Source organism: Macaca thibetana, chromosome 16 (genome assembly GCF_024542745.1).
Source record: "Macaca thibetana thibetana isolate TM-01 chromosome 16, ASM2454274v1, whole genome shotgun sequence".
NCBI classification, from domain to species: domain Eukaryota; kingdom Metazoa; phylum Chordata; class Mammalia; order Primates; family Cercopithecidae; genus Macaca; species Macaca thibetana.
This window is the reverse complement of record NC_065593.1, coordinates 47,244,912-47,267,324: the sequence shown is the minus strand read 5'-3', so window position 1 is coordinate 47,267,324 and position 22,413 is coordinate 47,244,912. Positions and strand designations below refer to the sequence as shown.

Genomic DNA, 22,413 nt, shown 5'->3' with positions numbered 1-22,413 from the left:
TTCCTTCCCCAGAGTTGGTTGGGCAGCAGGAGAGGGACAAAGCAGTTCTTGCAGGATGGAGGAAATGACAGCATTGCTAGGGTGGAGAGCTGGGATGGCTGGAACTCTCCAGATTCCATCCCCTCTTCCTGAGGTTTCCTCCATGGACTTGGTAAGAAAGAAAGAAGTTCCATATTTGAGACCTAGAAGGCGCATGCCCACCACCCAACACACATACACCACACAGCTACAAGTCAGTTCCTCCTTGCAGAGCTTCATGTCAGTGTTGTTGGCCTCTCAGAGCCACAATTTCTCTCTCTCCCTTTTCATCCTCTTTTTACATACTCACTTCCCAACTTGGATCCCCCAGGAGGACCGAGGGTAATCTATCTTTTGGACCTGGGGTCTCTCATTGTCAAATGGGAAGGGAGGACCTTTTCCCTGACTTCAGATGGAGTGGGGCAGCTTAGGATGGACAAGAGGTCACCTAAGACCAGAAAGACCAGAGGCAGAGTCCAGCCAAGAACTGTTACAGAGAGTTCAGGACTCCTGGAACTCCAGGAGGGTGAAGAGGGTGGGAAGGTGGCCTGGAAAAGGGAGAAAGGACCTGAAGGTGAATTTAGGGGGAGCCCCTGGATCTCTATTTATATGAGCCTAATTTTAGGGTGGTTGTAAGTTTAGGTATACTGGCTAACAAAAACATGTCCTAGGGCAGAGATGGACAAAAGACCAGGAAGGAGAATGGAGATGAAACAGAGTAAGAGTTGTTTCCCAAAGCTCACTGAAGCTGGGAACTCTGACCCTCATAGGAGAGTGGCCTGAGGACTTTTCCTGGAATGACATCCCAATTTTGACCATAGCCCAGTGCCCTTGGCAAAGGACAGGAGCAGTTGTACCCCCTCTACACACACTAGAACCCAGTACCCCAAGACTTGCATGCTACCTCCCTCTCAGGATGAGCCAGGGAGTCTTCACCCAAAACTCTTCTCCTGCTCCTCCCCTATACCCTCAGCAACCCCTAGACTGGGGATTCCCAGTCTCTTCATTAACTTTTCAGCAATTATCCCATAAAGGCCCCGACAGGTCCTTCCTCTCCCCATTTCAGAGATGAGAACACTGAGGCCCTGAAGAGGTAAAAGGTCAGCAGAAAGCCACCCATCAAGCAGGAGAGAATAGAGTAGTAGAGGGCTTAGGAGGCACAGCTGGACCCCTTTCTTCAATCTTAGGCAAAATTGGGAGGACAGAGCCAGCACAATCCCCTGGGGGAACCCAGGCGTCAGGACTGAGGCAGGCTCCAGGGAGGGGCTTCCCTGTCCCTCCCCACTTTCCAGCACAGAAAATCAGAGTGGGGAGGGGAAACAAGCTGAGGAGACCACACAGGTGGAGTAAATAATGTTAATACAGGAGCATTATCACTAGGGCATTTCCTCATGGATAAATGTCTCAAATACCAAAGGATGCCTCCAAATTATAGTTAATTACAGAGTTGATTTGCATAAATTATAAGGTGAGCATACAAATTCTTTCAATCGGTTCCATATGCTTAGGTAGCAGGTCCAGTCCAAAAGATGGGAGAATCTTGGGGTTGGGGGGAGTTTGGGAGAGGAAAAACACCCAGCCCTCAACCTGGACCTTCAGGCCCACACACCTTCCCCTGGCCTTTGGATCAGTCAGGGGTGTGTGGAGACCCTGCCTGGACAGCAGTGAACACAGCCAGCAGCCTACTTGGCAGGAGACCCCCTTTCCTCCTCTATTCACACCTCCAGACAATGTGCTTTCCCAACATCAGTGATGGGCGGGAGAGAGGAGCTGGGAAAGCCAGGGGTGGGTGCCATGGGGCCTATAGCTTGGAGTGGGGGGCGGGACTCCAGAGTCCTGGCTTCTGGCCTTTGGAGCCAGAAGAGGGGAGGGGGCTGAGGAAGCTGAAGACCAAGTGGGGCTAAGGGTAGATTCAATTCAAGCCCCTCTCTCTTGATCTCAGCTCCCCTACCCACCCCCGGCCCCCACACCGAGCCACCTCCCCCAACTCCAGCTCACTCCCAGCGCCAACCCTCGAATCTCAGGTTTGATGTTGCCGCTGCCTGCACCTTCCAGGTGGCTCCTCAGCGGCTCAGACTCCCAGACTTTCGTCTCCAGTGCCTGGGCCTATTTCCTCTGCCCTCGCCTCTCGGTCTCCCACCTCCTCCTCCCGCCCCTAGCTGCTAAGACTCTACTTCCTTCTTCAGCTCTCTAATTTGTTCATCCCTCCGGCCCCCATCCTCAGCCCCAGAGGCCCATCTCCTGCTGTTCTTCCTTCCATCTTTCTCCTCCTTGCCCAGCCTCCCTCCCCTAAAGATCCCAGGGCTCCCCTACACTCGGCTGTCAACTTCCCTTTTCCCACCCACCAACTGCTTTCTGCTTTCCAAGCTACTCTTCCTCCCACCCCTAAGCTTGCTTACCTCACTGTCCCCCAAATCCTTACTGCATGTAGTTCTCTGAGTTTTCTCAATATACCTGCTCCAAAGACAGAAGCTACTGCATTCGCTTAGGCTGCAAGGGGGAGGCTGGGCTAAGTGAGGTCTCCCAAGTGTGTGCAGGTGAGAGTTTACCTTCATCTTTTTATCTTAGGGCAGGGAAAGATGATGAAGAAAGAGCCTAAAATGGTGTCTGGTACTTAGCAAGTATTTTACAAATACTCGTTGAATTGACAAATGAGGTGGAAATGGGCACTGGTCTGTGGAAATTCTCTGGAAGTGTCAACTTGCTGACAAAAATTACTTCTTGTCTCGATTAATTTTCAGGTCTCCTATTGTACCTACCAACCTAAGCTTTCCTGCACCTAATCAATGACAGATTAAGCACCCTTTTTTTTTCTTTTTCTTTTTGAAACAGAGTCTTCCTCTATCACCCAGACTGGAGTGCAGTGGCACCATCTTGGCTCACTGCAATCTCCGCCTCCCAGGTTCGAGCGATTCTCATGCCTCAACCTCCTGAGTAACTGGATTACAGGCACCCGCCACCATGCCTGGCTAATTTTTGTATTTTTAGTAAAGACGGAGTTTCACCATGTTGACCGGGCTCATCTCGAACTCCTGGCCTCAAGTGATCCGCCTGCCTCAGCCTCCCAAAGTGCTGGGATTACAGGCATGAGACATGATGCCTGGTCTAAGCATCCTAAAATGCCACTCCATCTTGGCACTTCCCATCTCCAACACGTCCAGTGACTCCACAGTGCTAACTGTGCCATCCAGGACCCTCCTACTTCACCTATGCAGTCTTGTCTCCCGCTGGTCCTCGTAAAAACCCTACAGCCCAGCTCAGCCCAACAGACTTAATGTTCGCCAAACGTGTCCAACCTTCCTACCTTTGCTGAAATCATTTCCACCCCTGCCAGCCATTCTTGCCTCCAGAAAGCACATTATCCTTCAAGCTCCTGGCTGGCACATAGGCGGCTTTCTCTGCAAAGGCTTCTCTTATCAGCACATCACTGGCGTGCTTCTCTGAACTTCCTCAGCACTTATTGCCTCATGCTCTGCTTCCATGGGCTTGTTTTCTTATCTCCTCTACTGGTTGGATCCTTGAGGGCAAGAACTATATCCTTTTCATGCCACAGGGTCCTCAGCCCAGAGCCTTTCTTTGAGAAAGGGGTGGATAAGCCACAGCTGAGTGAATTAGAGAAAGGGCTCCCTAGAATCCCAGCTTCCAGAAGCTCCTCAGCTGGGGGAAGGCATCAGTGAAGGGAGAAGCCTGGGTCAGGGGGACTTAAAACCGAAAGATCCGTGAAGCAAGCACACACAACTTCCTACTGTCCCCCCTGGCCCTGGTTGTGTGACGGAGGTGGAAGGACCCAGAGAGTGTCTGGGACATGCAGGGTTGGAGTGGGGGCTGAGGGAGAGTGAAGCCCCCCACCCTGTCACCCTGCTTGGAACAAGGAATTGGAGGTTTGGGATGCTTGGAACAAAGAATTGGAGGTTTGGGGCAAAGGAGCAAGGCGTGTAAGTGGAGCTGAGGGAAAAGGCTGGCTGGGTGTCAGTCACGGAGATAGGCAGGCAGAAAAAGGAGAATCCTCTTAGTCCCTCAGTAGGAATTTAAACTTCTTACAAGGGTGGAAAGATCCCAATCATGGCATGCCTCAGCTCAAAAACATTCAATAGCTCCCCATTACCTACAGGAGAAAATCTACACTCTTAGGCCTAGAATTGAAGCCCCATTCCCCATCTGGCCTCAGCCTCCCTTTCCAGCCACATCCCTTCCCACTCCCCAGGAGGCTTCTACTCCATCCTTACCATCCACATACTTTTACACCCCACACTGTTCCATGTGTGAAATGCTCTTCCCCATTTCTCTGCCTGATGAGCTCCTACTGATCTTTTAAATCCCGACTCCTATGTCCTCATGCTCTCTAAAGCCTTCTCTAGTTTTTCAAGTTATACGTTTCTGTGCTCCCATAGTTGTAAAATATAGAGCATTTAATATTTTCTGATGGGTAATACAATTAGCTGTATGCATGTGTCAGATCATGGGTTCCTTGAGGGACTGGAAATTTCTGTTCATCTTTGTATCTCCCCCAGCATCTTATACAGCAACTAGTACTGAGTGTGCAATAAGTACATGTTGCACTGGATTGAATTTACACCCTTTGCAGAGGACAAGGGGCTGCCAGGTCAGAGGTTGGTGAGTTCTCTATAAACCCCTTTTTTGGCTGGGTGCAGTGGCTCATGCCTGTAACCCCAGCACTTTGGGAGGCAGAGGCAGGAGGATTACTCAAGGCCAGGAGTTGCAGACCAGCCTGGGCAACATAGCGAGACTCCAACTCTACAAAAAAAAAAAAGGTTAAAATAAATAAATAAATCCCTTTTGTCATGTCACTGAGAGTCGGCCTCATGACCTTGAAGACACTGCATCAAAAACATGCCCTGACCCTTCCTCTTTCACCCTGACACTGTGCCCAGTGCCCTGTCAGGAATCCAAGATCAGGGCTGGCAGACGAGGCTCCATGAGAGGCCCCGTGTCCTGGTCAGCTGGGCACGGCCACCAACCCTCAGCCAGGGTCATCCAGAGAACCTCCAGCAGGATCCCACGAGAGGGGAATTAGAGAGGAGGCTGGGTATCAGGACCTGGCAGGCGGAATCAGGCGGGTAGGGGGAGGGAGGGCAGTGCCCTGGAAAGGGGGCCGGTCTCATTGTTGTGGTCTGTCTGGGAGATTCCTCCCCTTTTTAATTTGCTTCCTGATTGAAGGGTTGGCTCTGACTGCCCAGCTCCCCCGTCATTATCTGCTGCCGGTGGCTCAGGTGCTGGCGAGCCTGGTGTGGCCCCTAGGTTATTACCTGGAGCTCTGGGGGTGGCAGAGGCTGCCCCTCTGGCCGGGGTGGGGGCCTGTCTGGAATCTGCCCTGATCCTTCCACCCACAGGGCAGCCATCTTGATGCCCAGCATAGTGGACACACTCACTTGGTTCCAAGAGTCAGCTGATCCCAGGTGGACTTCAATGTCTAGAGGAAGCTTCATCTTTCAAGTGCCTAGATTATGGATTCAAGAACCTGAAGGGCCAGGCGTGGTGGCTCACGCCTGTAATCCCAGCACTTTGGGAAGCCGAGGCAGGTGGATCACTTGAGGTCAGGAGTTCGAGATCAGCTTGGCCAACATGGCAAAAACCCATCTTTACCCAAAATACAAAAATTAGCCAGGCATGGTGGTGCATGCCTGTAGTCCCAGCTACTTGGGAGGCTGAGGCACAAGAATCTCTTGAACCCAGGAGGCAGAGGTTGCAGTGAGCTGAGATCACACCATGGCACTCCAGTCTGGGTCTCACTCAGACAGAGTGAGACTCCCTTTGAAAAAAACCAAAAGAACCTGAGACAGCTAGCCATGGTGGCTCACACCTATAATCCCAGCACTTTAGGAGGCCAAAGTGGGCAGACTGCTTAAGCCCAGGTATTCAAGACCAGCCTGGGCAACATAGCCAGACCCCATTTCTACAAAAAGTACAAAAATTAGTTGGGCATGGTGGGGGTGCCTGTAGTCCCAGTTACTTGGGAGGCTGAGGTAGGAGGATCACCTGAGCCCAGGAGGTCAAGGCTGCAGTGAGCTATGATCACACCACTGCATTCCAGCCTGGGAGACAGAATGAGACCCTGCCCCTCCCCCCCACACACAAAAAAAGGCCTGGCACGGTGGTGGCTCACACCTGTAATCCCAACACTTTGGGAGGCCAAGACGGGTGGATCACCTCAGGTCAGGAGTTCGAGACCAGCCTGGCCAACGTGGTGAAACCCCCTCTCTATCAAATACAAAAATTAGCCAGGCGTGGTGGCTTGCACCTGTAATCCCAGCTACTTGGGAGGCTGAGGCAGAAGAATTGCTTGAACCTGGGAGGCAGAGGTTGCAATGAGATGAGATTGTGCCACTGCCCTCCAGACTGGATGACAGAACAAGACTTTGTCTCAAAAAAAAAAAAAGAAAAGAATTGGGCATGGTGGCACACACCTGTAGTCCAAGCTACTTGGGAGGCTGAGGCACAGAAATGGTTTGAACCTGGGAAGCGAAGGTTGCAGTGAGCTGAGATCGCGCCACTGCACTCCATGTGGGGATGAGAAAGAGAGAGCAGTGAAGCTAGGGGAGTCCCCTGCTGAATCCTTCCCGTTCTGTGGTGTTCACAAAACCAAGAGTCATAGAGGGGAAAAAGTGGCATTGATCTATGAACCTGGGACAACTAGAATCCAGCATGTGGGACTTCCTGCTGTGTAGGTGCAGAGGAGACTCAGCCTCCTCTAGTGCCTGGAGCATTGGACTTCGGACCTCTGCCCAGTGCCTGTGGGCACAACCTAGAACCCTGGGAGGGAGGGCACCCTTGCCTCTTCCATCTCTGAGTCCCCAAAGTTCTGGCCCTTTGCCTCATCCTTGATTGGGCCTGTGGGCTTCAAGGACAGGAGATAATATCAAGATAAACAGGAAGCGCCAAATTAGAGACACGAAGTTTGTTGTTTTAGAGGGCGCCCAGCGCCAAGCAGCGGTGCCTGGTTGGCAGCCCTGGAGCCTGATGTCTGCCTGCTCTCTGCACAGCCAGCTGCCCCTTGGACCACAGCAGGAGGGTCCTCTGGACAGGAAGGGAGGATGGGGTGGAACATGGCAGGGAATGAGTTAAGCAAGTGGTTCTTTTTTACCCACCAGCTGAACATTTGCAGTGTCACCTCTGATTCATTCTGGGCATTTAGTCACTCATTCCACAAATATTTTTAAGTGCCTTCTCTGTTCCAGGCATGTGCTCGGTACAGCCTCTTGTACCGAGTTACAAGCTAACATTGTCCTCACTAGAATGTAAGCTTCATGGAGGCAGGGGGTTTCATTCATTGCAGTACTCCCAGTGCTTGGAATGGTGCCTGGGACTCTATAAGTGCTTTGTATGTTTGTTGAATAAGTTAATGGAAGGATGAATAGATAGAAGGAAGGAAGGAAGGAAGGAAGGAAGCAAGGAAACAAGGAAGGAAGCAAGGAAGGAAAGAAGGAGGAGGAGGAGGAAAGAAAGAGAGAGGGAGGGAGGGAAGGAAGGAAGGAAGGAAGAAAGGAAGGAAAGAAGGAAGGAAAGAAGGAAGGGAGGGGAGAAGGGGGCCTTTAAAGCAGGCATAAGAGGGTCCATGATTTTTCAGTATACTGGACTTCTTTTTTTTTTTTTGAGATGGAGTTTTCCTCTTGTTGCCCAGGCTGGAGTGCAATGGCGCGATCTCCGCTCACTGCAACCTCTGCCTCCTGGGTTCAAGCAATTCTCCTGCCTCAGCCTCCCAAGTAGCTGGGATTACAGGCATGTGCCACCATGCCCTACTAATTGTGTGTGTATGTGTGTGTGTGTATATATATATATATATATATATATAGAGAGAGAGAGAGAGAGAGAGAGAGAGAGAGAGAGTAGAGATGGGGTTTCACCATGTTGGTCAGGCTGGTCTCGAACTCCTGACCTCAGGTGATCCGCCCACCTTGGCCTCCCAAAGTGCTGGGATTACAGGTGTGAGCCAACACACCCGGCCTACACTGGACTTCTTAATGACAGCATTGATGATCCACAAGTGCTGTCCTCTCCATTCCATTCTGTCCACCTCTGAATGAAACTTTGAGTCTTTTTTTCCTTTTTGTTTGTTTGTCTGTTTGTTTTTTGTTTTTGTTTTTTGTTGTTGTTGAGACAGAGTCTCGCTTTGTCGCCCAGACTGGAGTGCAGTGGTCGGATCTCAGCTCACTGCAAGCTCCGCCTCCCGGGTTCACGCCTTTCTCCTGCCTCAGCCTCCCGAGTAGCTGGGACTACAGACGCCCGCCACCTCGCCCGGCTAGGTTTTTGTATTTTTTAGTAGAGACGGGGTTTCACAGTGTTAGCCAGGATGGTCTCGATCTCCTGACCTCGTGATCCGCCCGTCTCGGCCTCCCAAAGTGCTGGGATTACAGGCTTGAGCCACCGCGCCCGGCCTGTCTGTTTGTTTTTTAAGAGACAAGATTTTACTCTATTTCCCAGGTTGGAGTGCAGTGGCACCATCATAGCTTACAGAAGCCTCTAACTCCTGGGCTCAAGCAATCCTCCTGACTCAGCCTTCCAAGTAGCTGGGACTACAGGTGTGCCACCACATCCAGCTATTTATTTATTTATTTATTTATTTATTTATTTATTTATTTGTAGAGATGGGTGTCTCACTGTGTTATCCAAGCTGGTCTCAAACTCCTGGCTTCAAGTGATCCTCCCATCTTAGCCTCCCAAAGTGCTGGGATTACAGATGTGAGCCATGGCACCCTGCCAAATCTTTGAGTCTTGACACCAGTAGGTGGTCATGGTCCAGTTCCTTGCCCAGATGCCCATAGGGACTTCAGCTTCCAGGCTGCAATCACAGAGAATGAAGAAAGAAGGCTGATCTAGAAATATGGGTAACTCTTACAGGAAAGCCCCCCAGCCTCTAACAGGCCCTCTCTGAGCATCGAAGGTGCCAGTGGTCTTCCAAGGTCCAGGACGTGATTGCTGTCCTGGGCCCTGTCTTGCTGCCCTTTGCCCCTGCCCTCCTCCTCCCTACCTGATGGTGCCAGGTAAGGCTTCAGGCATGGCAGAGGCTGAACTGAGAGCCACCCCACCTTGTGACTGTGGCTCCATCCCCCTATCCACACCCAAGAGGTGAGATCCTGGGGCAGTTGGCATCTGACAGCCTGGCATCGACTCATGCCAACAGCTTGGAAGCTGCAGTAATTAGAAGGGGAGAGGGAGAGAGGGGGAGAGAAGGAGAGCGAAAGCAAGCTCTAGAGAGAAACCTTCTTCTCCTGCCTGCCGCAGGGCAAACTACTTCAAACGAATTCGTTTCGCTCTTGTGAAACTGAAGACAATTTCCTTTTCTGTCATAAAACAAATTATTGCTCATCAGGAGTGCTGGGCTAGTCTCTCTCCTGAGGGTGTGCTCCTGCTCTTGTGCAGGAGGAGGGGAAATATTAGGGGAGGGGACCTAGGGTGCAAAAGGGATTCCCGGGAGCCACCCTAAGGAGGGGTAGGAAGAGAAGCTTTAGAGAGATTCATGCTCCTCTCAGGAGTGAAACGGCACTGTGTCTCCCTTGTCAACCTCCCTGACTGACCAGGGAAAGGATCCAAGAAGGTACCGCTTGGCTCCAACCACCAGGACTGAAAGAGCCTCTGAGAGGGTCCATCCCTCCTCCATCCTCTTGCCTCCAAGCTAGCCTGGGGAAGGCTCCACCTCCCCACCTCAGGCACCTGTTCCTGCTGTGGAGGGGTGAGGACAGGAAAGGGAGGCCCAGAGAAGTTGAGAGACTTGCCAGAGATCACTCAGCAAATTAATTAATGGCAGATCCAGGATAAGAACCAGTGGGTTCTCTTCCAGGCCAGGATCAGAGGGCGCCTGGGGACTTTTGTTAGCACCTTTATGACACTGGGTTGCTCCAGTGAGCAAACAGCATCCAAATGCTGCTGCTATCCCTAGGGGAAAAGTCTAGAAAGAGGAGCTGGTGCAGTGGGCTCCCTCCACCCCCAGTCATCAGGCCCCCATTCTGCCCCAACCATGCCCTTTCACCTCTCCTGGTCTTCGCTTTGAAAAACTTCCAGGGGACCTCCCTTCAGACCCACAAGAGGAATGATGGGTAATTTTTCTTCTCCCACCCCATCTACCCCATTAAATGTTCATAGCTCTTCCTTTCTCTTCTCTATGCTGATCACCGGGCCAGGGCTCAGGGGAGACATGCTTCGTCTTTATGCTTCAGCTCTTACCAATTTTTCATCACCTCCCCTGATAATTGCCCTCCTCCCCTCCCTCACTTCTCCAAGCTCTCGTCTCATGGCTTTTCTAGGAACTGGGGGAAATATAAAGGTTCCTTTCCCTGAGGAGCACCTGACTGGGGTGGGAGGGTATATAGACCCGACACTCACAAGCACCCAGAAGAGAAGAGAAACGGGAAGACTCTGGCTGGAGAGAACATGGGTATCAGGATGAGGAGACAGAGGGCAGGGAACAAAGGCAGAGGCAGGGCCAGGGAGGGGTGTCTGAGAGGGTTTCTTGGAGAAGGAGGGCAAGGAAGATGTGAGGAGGGGTATGGAGTAGAAAATCAAAACTACAGACTGCTTGGAGACAAGGAGGAAGATGGGCCCAGGTTGGGGGCCACGGTGATGCCTGGGAAGGGGCTGGGAGCCAGGAGATAGGGTTCAAATCCCTGCCAGAGATGACGCAGGCAAGTGGGAGGGCCAAATACAAACAACCATTCCAGTGATGTGGAAACGTAGTTTTAAGCCAGGGTGAATGGAGAAATGTTTGGGGATTGGCTGCCGGACCGGAGCAGCCAGACAGCCACTGTGAACAAAGGCTCTGGGATCGCATTTGAGGCCTGATGGGAGATGGAGAAATCACCTTGCCCACCCCTCTCCCCCCAGGCACACGTGTTTCTTTCCCACCCAACCCGCTGATCGGCACTCTGGAAAGGGGGGCCCACCACCTGCCAAGTTCCCTGCTTGGCGGCAACCCCAAACGTTCTCCCTTGTGTCCAACCACAATTCCTCTGGTGGCCTTTGGAGGCTTGGCAAGGAGAGGGCAGTGGGGAGATGGAAAGCGACTGCCCCTCTGAAAGTGGCTGGGCGGGAGACAGGGAGGGGGAGGTGAGCAGAGGGCAGGGCCAGGAGAGGATCGTGTCCGGGCGAAGACTCCTGCTCATCGGACACGCCACGCTGGGAATCTGAGAATCTGTGGTGGGAATGGGCCGGGCTGGCAGGAACAAAGGATGAAAGCGAGGTTGTGCGGCCGGCTGGGACGTACACACCCATCGCTGACGTACTTCGGCGGCTGATGACCTCAGCCAGGCCGTCAGACCCCGTCTTATCGCGCTGCCCCAGTGAGGGTCCCCCTGCACCAGCCCCCAAACAGGGCCTGAGAGCATGAGATAAGTCGGTTAGATGCCAGAAGGACCTGCTGTCAGGAGAAGCTCAGGGAATGACATTTCCCAGAGACAGGCGGGGTCAGAAGAGGGGATATGGGAGGATGAAGAGAAGCGATGAGGCTTAGAGGGAAAGTGGAGAAACCATCATATCAGTGACCCTGATCTGAGGATCCAGGGTCCGGTTGTCAATTCTTCGTGTCTAAGAATTCTGACAGTGGGAGGGCAGGGCCCTGGCTAGGCCTGGAATACCTCTAGAGGACTTGGGTTAGACACCACAACTTATTTGCTTTTGGGTGGTAGGGACCTTAAGAGACTGAGAGAAGAACCCACAATGATCTCAGAAAGTGTGGAATCACGCCTCTCGTGCAAGGGTAGACCACCACTTGGCCACACAGCCAGTGGAGGCTCCCATCCTCTGACCCCCACCCCCATGGGACCACTCAGCTTCCTGGGCCTCCGTGGAAACCCACTGCTGGCATTTCATCTGTTCCTTTGGACCAGGAGCAGAGTAAGGCACTGTGGCTATGGTGTAGCTCCCTCTCACTTATCCCACTCTGGGGAAGAAAATGGGCTCTTACTGTTTTTTCTCTCCCAGTTTTGAGGTGAGGAGCCTGGGAAGGAAGAATCTGTTTGAAGACTTTATCTGCCCTTCTAAAGATCTCACCCCCACTGGAAGCCTTTGGCAGATCCTCAGGCACAGCCACACTGCCTGTGTCCCCCCTAACTGCCCCTCACAGGCAGATATAGTTCCTCCCGAACAGAGCATGACATGCAGCCAACACACAGAGCCTCCACCAGCATGCACACGCGCACACACATGCACACACACCCTCACTCAGTCACACACCCTCTTAGGTCATCACTTACCCAGAGGTTCATCCAGACCCCAGTGCAGGCATACACTGTGGCCACAGCAACCCACAGTGACCACTGGAGCAGGCACACCCCACTCACTGCGGCACAGAGCTTCGCCATGCCAAGAGGCCCCCACACACTCCCGGGGTCCCCTTCACCCATGTGCTCCCTCACACACTCTCCACTCCCATTCGGGCAAGTGTGTGCAGTGAGCACCTACTAGGATAATGAAATGCAAAGATGGACCAACATGGCGCCTCCTGGACACACATGTTTACAAGGTGGTGGGAGACTCAGTCACATGAGCAGAGTGTTGCAAAGCAGCACTCGAAGTGTTGGAAGAGGAAAAAACATCAAGTACCATGGGGACGACCCAAGTCTTGGAAGCCACTTGCCTACACAGCCAGTGGGAGGCACTGAGCCTTCCCACTTTCATACCCGGGCAGCCAACGCAGGGCTGCCTGCATCAGAGCCAAAGTGCTCCTGACCTCCACCAAGCTGCCTCCATCAGGGACAGAGCTTTCACACTCACGAGGCCCTCACCTACTCCCTAGTAGCCTCCTAATGCCAGCCAGACCCTCCCAACCCCGACCGTCATGCACACGCATAGACCCATCTTCAAGCCCTCTGCTCTCACACACCCTCCCTCCAAGGAGCCAGAGCCACTTGTCACTAGAGGAGCCATAATTGGCAGGTGCTGAGGCTGTCACAGAGCTTTGAAACAGGCAGAGGGGAGGGAGGGGAAGGGTTCCTGAGGTAGGGGGCTTGGGAGCGGGATGGGGGAAGAAGGAGGGGGCTGGCTCCAGTGCCCTCTTCTCCGCTCTGCAGGTGTAATTAGCCCTGGCAGATGAAAGGGCGTCTTTGAAAACAGGCGAGATCCTTGTCTGTCAGCAGGGCGCTCTGGGTGGCATCGGCAGCTTATCCTGAAACCACACACGGCACCAGAGCCGGGCTGTCTGGGTGCTGCCCAGGAGGCGGGGAGGCAGACCCCAGGGTGTGAGCCTTTGACTCCCCACTCCTCCATATCTCGGCCCTGGGCTTCCTGCTTCTATGAACAGGAGCTTCTCAGAACAGAGTCCTCCAGAGCCTGGCAGTGCCACTCCCAATAAACTGACGCCCCATCCTTGGGGCCTGAAGGGACAGGGTACTGCCTCCCCTCCCCTGCCAAGCTGGACAGGAGGCCAAGGACAATGGCCCTAGGCAGTCCTTTCATCCTGAGATCTCAAAGCGCCATCTAATTAACCCTGCCCAAGTTGGGGACTTCCTCTGGAGTCCCTTTGGAGGGGTGTGGTCTGGTACCAGCAGTTCCCAGATCTCAGCTTGGATAGGAGCACAAGAGGGCAGGATCTCCCAGTCCTCATCCTGTTTGGGATCTGGGAGTGTGGAGGTACAGCACATTGAGGGTGCTAACACCAAACTGAAAAGGGGACTGACGGGGATCTCAGGGGATCTGAGTTTGACACCCAAAGGGGGATAATCCCTGATGCATCCTGTCCCTCCTATTGCAGGTGGGTTCAAACTCAAGCAAAGGACGAATCTCATGAGCATGCAGAGTGGAAGAGGCTGGCTCTACAGGTGTAAGCAGTGCATGATCCCACCTACATGAAGGTCAAAAACAGCCAGAAAAACTAATCTACACTCTTTGAAATCAGAATAGAAATGCCTTATTTTTGGGGGGGTTAATAACCTGAAGGTGGTATCAAGGGTGCTTTGGGGTACTGGTAACCTTCTGTTTCTTGAGCTGAGTGTTGGCTACCCAGGTATGTTCAATTTGTGAAAATTCATCCAGTTTTGTGCTTATGATTTATGTATGTTCTATATGCATAACACTTTTCTATATGCATTTCATAGTTCAATAAACATTTACATTAAACATTTTACATATCAAGTCAATACTTTGTCTTATGATTCCTTTAAGGGGCTCTCACATTTGCCTCTTTCCTCAGCTGGAAGATCAAAGAGTTTGCTCCAGAATGAAGACCTGATGAGGCCAGATTCTCGGAGAATTTCTGGACTGTATGTGTGTTGGGGGAAGAAAGATGGGAGGCTGTGCAGAGCCAACACATTGATACACCTTATTCCCTACCTCCCCCCCACCCTACTGCAATCCTCAGACACACTAACCTTTTTCACTTCGCTAAAAACCAATGAATGCTTTGATGCCAAGGGAACCAATGAGATCACTGGGATCCCTGCTCTTCTCTACCCCACCTCCACTATCTGCTCCTGAAATCTGTTCCCAGTCAGGGTCCTACCCTCTCCACCTCTGGTGGTCAGCTCTGTCCCTTTCATCTCCCTCCTCTGCTTCAGGGTCTAAAAGAGATAGCTTTGGAGGGGTGGAGGGTGTTTGTGAAGAAGCTGCTGGTCCCCACCTCATCAAATGACATCCCTGCTTCTTTCCCTCCACCCAGGAAAAAGGCAGGAGGCATTGATTTCCCCTCCTGCCACTGAGGCAGAGGGCTTCGAGCTGGACTTCCTGATAACTGGGGTGGTAAGAAGTCCTTGGAGGGGGTGAACAAAAGCCAGGATTATTTAAAGGCTGACCTATCTGGAGACAGGGAGAGATGAGATCAGTTTATGGGGTCCTAAGCTTGCTGGGTTTTCACTGCAAAGAACTTCACCACCCAAGCACGAACACATGGAGGTACTTGCTCCTGACATAGAGTATCCAACTGGGAAGGGATCCTAAAAATCCATGTTTCCTAATTGGCACCCCAGAACTCCCAGCCATGCCAGACTGAAACTTTGTCGGTTTCATGTGACCAGAAGCATCCACCTCCTCCTGTGCTGAATTCATCGATGTCCCACTGGCAACTTGGTCTCCACTGGTTTGATGGGCTCTATAACCTAGAGTCTGGGGTTCACCTTCCCTAGTTTTCTGGAAAATTCGTACCCCCTGCCCAAATTCATCCTCTCTAATTAGCTCCCCTAAAATGTGCTAAGAAGAGGGACTGTTCTCTTCTGACCCTCCTTCTAGCAGGTAGAGTCCATAACCCTCGAGTATTCCAGGGATTTTTGTTTTGTTCACTAATTGCATTGTAAGCACCCAGAACAATGTCTGGCACACAGTAGGCATTCTATAAATGTTTACTGGATGAATGAACGGTGCTCACGCTTGGAAAGTTCCTCCAGAAGCCCATCCTATATCCCTATTACTATCATTAAAGTTTTCAGCTCTGGTCCTAGAAAAGAGGAGTCAGCTATCTGCCTGCATCAGTCATCATTTATTGAGCACCTAGTGTGTGCAAACCATTGTGATATGTGACTGTCTCTTCATAACTTAAAAGTCTTAGCTCATCCCAATACCTCTTACTATCTGTCCCCACTTCTCCCTCCAAGTCCAGCCTTCATTCAACTTTAGTGGCCCATTTCTTAAGAGTTACTCAAGATTTAATAAGAATGAGAAGTTTGCTTTCTGTGATTATAATTGTTTGTTCTAGTTCTTTTGTCGCCATTTAAGAGAAGTGAAAACCTCTCCATTTCTCTTTTTGTCTCTGTACCTCCAGCTCTCTGCATAGCATTTGTCCCCGCCTCTCTATCCCTCTCTGGTCTCTGTTTCTGTTTGTTTGCTTTCTTGCTTTCTTTCTTTCTTTTTTTCCAGGCTAGAGTGCAGTGGCACGATCTCGGCTCACTGCAAGCTCTGCCTCCCGGGTTCACGCCATTCTGCTGCCTCAGCCTCCCGAGTAGCTGGGACCACAGGCGCCCGCCACTACGCCTGGCTAATTTTTTGTGTTTTTTAGTAGAGACGGGGTTTCACTGTGTTAGCCAGGATGGTCTTGATCTCCTGACCTCATGATCCACCCGCCTCGGCCTCCCAGAGTGCTGGGATTACAGGCGTGAGCCACCACGCCTGGCCTTCCTTCCTTTCTTTCTCTCTCTCTCTCTCTCTTTCTCTTTCTTTTTCTTTCTTTCTTTCTTTCTTTCTTTCTTTCTTTCTTTCTTTCTTTCTTTCTTTTCTTTCTTTTCTTTCTTTTCTTTTCTTTCTCTCTCTCTCTCTCTCTCTCCTTCTCTCCTTCTCTCCTTCTCTCCTTCTCTTTCTTTCTTTCTTTCTTTCTTTCTTTCTTTCTTTCTTTCTTTCTTTCTTTCTTTCTTTCTTTCTTTCTTTCTTTCTTTCTTTCTTTCTTTCTTTCTTTCTTTCTTTCTTTTTTGAGACAGAGTTTTGCCCTGTCGCCCAGGCTGGAGTGCAGTGGTGCGATCTCGGCTCACTGGAACCTCTGCCTCCCAGATTCAAGCGATTCTCCTGCCTCAGCCTCCCCAGTAGCTGGGACTACAGGCGCCTGCCACCACGCCCGACTAATTTTTTGTATTTTTAGTAGAGACGGGGTTTCACCATGTTGCCCAGGCTGGTTTTGAACCCCTGAGCTCAGGCAATCCGCCTGCCTCAGCCTCCCGAAGTGCTGGGATTACAGGCGTCAGCCACTGCGCCTGGCCTCTGGTCTTCGTTTCTTTGCTGGAGGATTCGCTCTGTCTTGGGAGCCCCTCTCTAGGTCTGATTCCTTGGGTTGTGGGTTTGTCTCAGGCCCGATCTCTTTCACTGTCTCCCTGTCTTTCATTTCCTTTACAGCAAATAGGTAAACAAGTGGTTGAGAAATAGGAAAAAGGGAGGAAAAAAAGAAAAGCTATCGTGGGGTGTTTTCTCCCAGGTATCAGGGTCGCAGGTAGCTCCAACCTCAACTGGGAACAAGTCCCAACAGGTGCAACCCCTGTCCAGATGTTGCACAATGCAGGCGCGTGCCCAGAGCCCAATCCCAGATCGGTTCCCGGGCAGAGGTCCGGGTTGGGGATGTATCCAAACCAGAAATATCCTTTCAGGTCTCTCTGCCTGAGACAAACCCCGGCCGGGTCTGCTCCTCCCGGAGTCAGCTTGCAGGCGTATTGGGGGAAGCCAGCGAGGTTGTTTGCCGGGAAAGGACAGTTTGGGACCGCGGAGGGGAGTTCCCTGCGTCTGGGTCGTGGGGGGAGCTACAGGCCGGGCGGGGGGTGAGTAAGGCCCAGCGGACGCAGGAGGCTCAGTGGCGGCGGCGGCGGCGGCGATGGGGAGGAGGATAATTAGCAGGGAGGCTCTCGCCACAGCACGTCCCCACAAATGAGAGGCCCCGGGCCCCAGACACCACACAACAAAGCAGGAGGCAATTATTTGGCTCCAGTGGGAGGGGACAGCCCTTTGCCGGCCCACTGCAGCTGAGCACCCAGCCTCCGTTGAGGACGCGGAGGGTGGGGTGCAGAGACCCTCTCTCCAGCCCCCCGGCGGCAGGGGCAGGGCCCCGAGGGACTCCCGCTGGGTTACCCTTAGAGGAGGTCCCAGTTGGGGAAGGCAGAGCCGTAGGAGGCCCCAGCCTGATTAGAGCCGGCCCTCAGCCAGCCCGGAGCCTCCCACAAGGCCTCCAGGAGACCTCCTGGGGACCCCACAGGGAAGCGAGAATGTCCTGGGACTGGGGCTGGAGAGGGCGGAAGGGTTTTTTTGGGTCCTGGAGAAGCCAGTGGCCAACATCTGAACCCCCCTTCTCCAGCTGTGGCCACACAACTGGCAACCGGGAGGCTCTCAGGCAGGTGGGGAAACCACAGAGGAGGGAGCAGGAGCCAGGGAGATTCCAGAGCTCCGGCCCAGGCCTGGAATTCACACAATTGCTATGCAAACCAAATGCAAATACATCTTCTTTTATCTCCCCTTCGAAAATCGTCAAATCAAGCATATTTGGTAGAAGGCCATGACTGATCAGCTGGAGGACCCCCAGCCTCTGCTTGCCTCCTTCTCCCTTTCCACCCACCCATCTCTACAGGAAAACTGAGTCGTACCATACCTTGGATTCACCTGGGACCCACCTACAAAGGACTTCCCCCTCTTCAGATGAAAGAGCCCAAAGTACAGATGGGGAAAAAAAGGCCTTAAGAGATTAAGGTACTTTCCCCTGCTCTAACAGCCCACCTGGAGGATGACAGGCCTCCTGGAACCTTCTGACAACAGCCCTAGGTTAACAGCATGCCAGCGGGGGAGGGGAAAGAGCACAGAACTGGGAGTCCTAAAATCTGATCTCTGGTCTTGGCTTTACCTCTAAGTTGCTGGGTGATCTCGTCACCATTCCCAGCTCTCACCACTCTCTGCCTCAGGCCAACAGAGGATGAACCCCAGCCATTGTCCTCCCCTTTTCTTTTTTCTTCTCTTCTCTTCTCTCTCTCCTTCTCTCCCTCCCTCCCCCTTCCTTCCTTCCTTCTCTCTTTCCTCCTCCTCCTCTTCTTCTTCCTTCTCCTCCTTCTTCTTCCTCCTCCTCCCCTCCTCCTCCTTCTTCTTCTCCCTGCTCCTCCCCTCTTCTCCCTTCTCCCCTCTTCTTCCCTCCTCCTTTCTTCTTTCTTTCTCTTTCTTCTTCTTTCTCTTCTTCTTCTCCTTCCTCCCTCCTTCTTCCCTCCTCCTCCTTCTCCTCCTCCTCCTCCTTCTTTTTTGTTTTTTTGAGACAGTCTCACTCTGTCACCCAGGCTGGAGTGCAGTGGAGCAATCATAACTCACTGCAGCCCCAACCTCCCTGGCTCAAGTAATCCTCCCATCTCACCTTCCTGAGTAGCTAGGAGTACAGGTGTGCACCACCACACCCAGCTAATTTTTTAAAATTTTTTTTTCTGTGGAGGCTGGGTTTCATTTTATTGCCCAGGCTGGTCTCGAACTCCTGGGCTCAAGTGATCCTCCTGCCTTGGCCTCTCAAAGTGCTAGGATTATAGGTGTGAGCCACCACACTCAGCCCCATTTTCAAAATCTTCCTCAAAATTCACTTTAGGAGCCAGGCAGGGGGTACATGCCTGTAATTCCAGCTACTTGGGAGGCTGAGGTAGAAGGACTGCTTGAGCCCAGGAGTTTGAGTCTAGCCTGGACAACAGAGCAAGACCTCCTCTCTAAAAGAAGAAAAAACAGTTCCCTTCAGCAGACCTCACTGGGTTAGCCCTGCTGGCCTCTGGTTGCTGCTGATGTTGGGGTTCTCTCCACCTAGGATGGGCTCACTGGTCCTGTACATTTGCCCTTGCTGATATGGGCTGGGAGGGCTCCTAAGTAATTTGGAGAGTGTATGTGGGGTCCTCATTGTGCCCCCACCTGCACCCAGGATGGAGACAGAGACTATCTCTTATGTTAGACTGGGGGCTTTGCAAGAACACAGCCTGTGTCTTTTCCAGTATATTGTAGCTCTCTGAGGCCAGAGAGCCCCTGTTAGGATGGGACTGTGTCTCTATCATTAATACTTTCCCCTAAAGTTGAGGACTCTGCCCCCTCCACCTGCCCAAACCTGGGGTCAGGAGGAGCCATTCCATAGGGGAGAGGGGCCCAGACAGCTGCCTCTCCCAGGTCTTCACTGACTGCTTTCTCAGCTCCCCTGTCACCCCTTTTACTGGGCCCCTGCCACCACCAGGGGGGCAGCTTTGTCATTTCCCCTCTCCCACCCGGCTTCTTCTCTTCTCTGAAACTCTGGCCTGGCATCTACCTCCTCCTCCTCCTCTTCTCCCAGCTTCCCACCACCCTCATCCCTCTCCAGGGCCTCAGGGCAATTATTTGCCATCTGCCATGTGCGTACATTCCTGGGGCTGGCTCCCAGGCTCCCTGCTTCCCTGGGGGGTCTGAGAACCCTGTTCATCTGCCCTATACCATCAGAGCTGCCCTTGCCACCCTCGGAATGCCTGAGTCCTTTGTTCCCCAGTCCCCCCAAGGCCTCCTGGGGCTTGCAGTGCCAGGGCTATTAACATCCTAGGCTGCCCTCACCCCTCTGGAGCCAGAGAGGCTGTCAGAGCAAGCCTGGGGGGGGGCCCTCTAGTGCGGGCATCTCCCCATGTGTCCCTCCTCCAGGTCTCCATCTTCACCTCAGGGAGACTCCCTGCCCTGAGACTCCGCCACTTCATATCCATTTGCATATACTTGTTGGTGCAGCCCAAGCAAATTAATGCAAATACAATCCAAACCAGAAGCAGCAACTGGATGGCCCTGAAGCCAGGAGAGGACTCAACGTCTGGAAGAACCTCTTTTTCCAGAGATGGACATTCAGGGAAACCGAGGCTGGAGAGAAGTGCATTCCTTGCTCATGCATTCCTGGCGGGGATGCCTGATTCTCTGAAAACTTTCCAGGGCCACTGACCTGAGTTGTGTAACAGCGCTCTCCTTTTGCCCTTAGACCTCCTTTAACTGTGGCTCTTCTTTCACACACTTTCGATCTTTTTCCTTCCCTCTGATCTTCAGGGTCCTGACATTCCTTGCCCTCAGCACAGGAGCCCTGCACCCCACCATCATTCCCTGAGGGTGAGTGAAGCAGGTGGTTCCTGTGGACTCTGAGAAGAACTGAGGAGCCTCCCCTGTCCCAGTGAGCTCCCCACTAACCTGCCCTGTTACCAGAAAATCCCTACCATTAGAGTGTTTCTGTGAGTACCATGTTCTGTTTAAAGACATGTGTCACTGTGGGTCTGGCTGACATATTCTGGAATTATCACCTTAGCAGAAAGCAGGGACTTGGGATCCTCTGGTAGATTTGGGATGGTTGAAGAAGAGAAGAAGACCTGGAGTGGAAAAAGGAATAGACACTGTCTAGAAATGCATTCAATCAACAGATGTTTATTGAACACTTACTATGTCCTGGGCCCCGAGCTGGGCATGGGGGTTGGGGTGAACAAGAGTGACTGGCTTCATGTAGGACAATAGGTGTTTCTCAAGCTTGAATTACACCAGCATCACCATGGATGATCATTAAAACCCAAGTGCCCAGCTGGGCGTGGTGGCTCACACCTGTAATCCCAGCACTTTGGGTGGCCAAGGCGGGCGGATCACCTGAGGTCAGGAGTTTGAGACCAGCCTGGTCAACATGGCAAAACCGCATCTCTACTAAAAATGCAAAAATTAGCCAGGCATGGTGGCACATGCCTGTAATCCTAACTACTCAGGAGGCTGAGGCAAGAGAATCGTCTGAACCTGGGAAGTGGAGGTTGCGGTGAGCCGAGATCGCACCATTGCACTCCAGCCTGGGCAACAAGAGTGAAATCCGTCTCAAAAAAGAAAAAAGGAAAAGAAAAGAAAACAAAAACCCATGTCCCCAAGCCTCTGTTGATCCAGTGAGTCTATGGGGCCCAGGAATCTGCACTGAAACAAGCATTTCCCCTTCCCTTTCCCAGTGATGTAGCTGTAGGTGGTCTTGTGACCACACTTTGAAAAGCCCTGGTGGCAGGTCCAGAGTTCTAAGAACAGCCTGGAGTTTCAGGGATTCATGGAGGTAGAAAGAGGGAGGGAGGGAGGGAGGGAGAGAGGGTGTTGTCAAGAAGAGTTAGCCAGGGTAGGAGGTGACAGGCAGGGTCTTCTCCTCATGGCCTGCCATGCCTTGAGAGGAGCTGGGGATCCACCAGGCTCTCTCTGCCTGCAGATCCCCCATGGCCCTTCACCATCACTCAGGGGCCTCCCTGGACCCTTCCCTGGGATCAGAGGGTCTTCCACACTGAGGCCTCCAAGCACCTGTTGATTTCCACCTTTCATTTCTCTCCGGGCCCCAGGGCACCTTCTCCTGAGTCTATAAAGGGTGGGCATTAATGGGAAAAGGTGGCAGAGACCCCAGACCACACTCCCCACTCTGTAGCCCTGACCCCTGGTCTCAGAGGGCTTCCTGGAGTCAGTGTCTAGGCTGAAGAGGGAGAGCCTGAGAGGATGAGATTTGAGGAAGCAGGAATAGAGGTTGAGAGGGAAGGCGAAAGGAGGGAGGCTGCCCCTCCTCCCCTCCAGCGCTCGGTGTTTGATGCCGGGGGTGCCGAGACATCTCCTCTCCCGGAAACTCAAGGCCAGACAGATAAACACAGATGGAGGGAGAGACTCGGCTGCTTTATTTATGGGCCCAGTGACAGGCCCTCTCCTGTCTCAGAGTCACTAATCTACCAGGCGGAAGAGACATCCCACTCCCTCGCCACCCTCTTCCCTCCCTCCTAAGACTGGGGCCCAGCCAGGCTCCAAGCCTCCCTTAGGTGGTCAGGCAGTGCCAGCTCCTCTGGGCTAGAGGAGAGTGTCCAGAGGCTCAATAGACACGCTCTCTCCCTCCCCCCAAAAAACAGGGTGTCCTTCCTCTTGAGAAGATGGACACTTCAAAGGCCTTGACTTGGGAAGTCCCTGAAGAGACACCCTGGGCTGCCCCAATTTGGGTCTATCCAGAGCAGGGTTGATTGATGGGGGACCCCATGATGTCCCTAAGGGGTCAGACCCAGA

At 52.5% G+C, this 22,413-nt stretch overlaps 3 protein-coding genes across 3 annotated transcripts in view; 1 reads left to right on the top strand and 2 right to left on the bottom strand.

The window, feature by feature from the left end:
• The window catches only part of SCRN2 (secernin 2), a 142,094-nt gene that overhangs the window by 18,237 nt on the left and 101,444 nt on the right, over positions 1-22,413 (bottom strand). The window lies entirely within an intron of this gene.
• Positions 1-22,413, bottom strand: part of MRPL10 (mitochondrial ribosomal protein L10) — a 142,327-nt gene that overhangs the window by 31,988 nt on the left and 87,926 nt on the right. The gene's annotated exons all lie outside the window — the stretch shown is intronic.
• SP2 (Sp2 transcription factor) overlaps positions 1-22,413 on the top strand; it is a 276,227-nt gene that overhangs the window by 200,974 nt on the left and 52,840 nt on the right. The gene's annotated exons all lie outside the window — the stretch shown is intronic.